The 1,884-nt window shown below is 41.7% G+C and overlaps 1 protein-coding gene across 1 annotated transcript in view; it reads left to right on the top strand.

Annotated features, from left to right (window-relative positions):
• Positions 1–1,356: 1,356 nt before the first annotated feature.
• The window catches only part of LOC118478866 (putative uncharacterized protein DDB_G0279653), an 8,478-nt gene continuing 7,950 nt past the window's right edge, over positions 1,357–1,884 (top strand). Inside the window, exon 1 of the mRNA XM_035973248.1 lies at positions 1,357–1,517. The gene's annotated coding sequence lies outside the window, so the exon portion shown is untranslated. The remainder of the gene's footprint in view (positions 1,518–1,884) is intronic.

Genomic DNA, 1,884 nt, shown 5'->3' with positions numbered 1-1,884 from the left:
GCCCCCACCCCCTCATCTCCTTTGCCCCCTCCTCTGGGCTCCTGCTGACTCTGCAGCCTTTCTACTGCTACTTCCTGGCTCTTTACTGCTGTCTTTTAGCTGCACCTCTGATCTTCTGGTAGGGAAGATCTGCACCAAGCCTTCTCGGATAATGGCGAAAAGTCTGGGAGGTCCCGTGTGCAAGTTGCGCATGTTAAAGATCCATTGATGGTCTAAAATCGATAAGAGTAGGCTTCGGTCTCCACCAGGGTAAAATTCAAAAATTCCTACCTACTGGAAATGTTTAATGTTTACGTTTAGGAGGATACGCGCATATATATGACCTTATGCAGTTTCGAGCGCCGTAAAACTCTTACAAAAAAAAGGGAAATGATCTTGAAAAAACTCGCCCAACAGGTAGGCTAATTTAAGAAATATTCAGAAACGTCATCGAACTAGAGGTATAGTTAACCCCTCGAAACTAAAAATATTCCGAGGTCAAAGAGAAAAGAAAAGAAAAAAAGAAAGAAAAGGAAGTTGAAGACCAGGCTAACAACCAATACAATCTCCACGTGAGGTTCTTTTGCAGAATCACAAGCTTATCAATTAAGGGAAGGAGGAGGGGGAGCCGTAGTAAAAATCCGATCTAATAACCTGTGCACAACACTACTGATTCGATGCATGACTTTGCGAAACAAACATGTCTGATTTTGAAAGTCGTAGCCGAATTAACTTAAACATGTATTCGGTCGTATTCTACCAAATGAAATATGGTAGCTTCTTTTCCCATCCTTAAAGGAAATCTGGCTGGCCTTGAATCCATCCTACATTAATCCAAATGGCAGTGTGCATAGGGTATAATAAAGTAACAACTTTTAAAAAAAATAGATGCCCTAGTAAATACAGTGACACTTGTCAAAGAAGGCCACTCATCATCGAGGGGAAAATTTGCAGTCTTAGACAAGGTGACGTCTCAATACTCATACATTGACATTATAAAGAAAAATAAAATACTCGCAAGGAAGAAATGTACAAGTGATTGTCTTATACAGGTGTCCGTTAGAGGAGGTTCGACTGCAAATACCCGACATTCCAAGGGCGGAAGCCCCAGGCACACCGTTACCACCTGGGGTGTCAAGCTCTGGCCACGCAGCCGTCCCTCTGTCCACCGTACTGTGGAAATTGGGCGGGGCCAAGCCGCTCAGGTAACCAATCAACGCCCAGAGTTACTTGAATACGGTCTGGTGGTCAGGCGGGAGAACAATAACCACAATGAAGAGGGACAAAAAGGAAGTCCATCCCCCCATCCCACTCAAGATTTGTTGTTATATTTATGTCCAAGACGAAGAAAAGTGGGTTTCACAGATTTCTGGGCTGTTCAGGCACGGGTTGATCAGAGCCATCCGCCACCCACGATAAAATAGTTGGAATAGTGCGCAGTGCCCGCCCACGTGAATCGAAAATGACTCAACGAGAAAGACAATAAAATCAGATGTTGCTTTCTATCTTTCTTTTCGTCGTTTGGATTTAATAATGCAGTTGGTGTAAAGGCTAGGAATATGATGGAATTATAAGTTCTTTTCTTTTTTTTCTTTTTTTGTTGTTGTTTCTGAGTTGTTTTGTTTATTATCATTATTTTTGTTGTGTTTCTTTTTAAATTACCGTTTATTTATTAAAATTTATTCTTGATTTTGAATATAAGCTGAAGCCTGCGAAGAAAAGCGGAAAGACACGAAAAACGAAAATCTTATAAGAGCAAATATAATTGACGAGATCTCAAGGTAAGTAGCATAAACGTATTGGAATTTGCATCAGTCAGTCGGGGTCATAAAGTTCGTGATGGATTATGTGTGTGTGGGGGGAGGTATGTGTGTCTGAGTTTGTGTGTGCGTGTGTGTGTGTGTG

Source organism: Aplysia californica, unplaced genomic scaffold, assembly GCF_000002075.1.
Source record: "Aplysia californica isolate F4 #8 unplaced genomic scaffold, AplCal3.0 scaffold00026, whole genome shotgun sequence".
In the NCBI taxonomy this organism is placed as follows: Eukaryota; Metazoa; Mollusca; class Gastropoda; order Aplysiida; family Aplysiidae; genus Aplysia; species Aplysia californica.
This window is presented reverse-complemented; position numbering and strand designations above follow the sequence as displayed.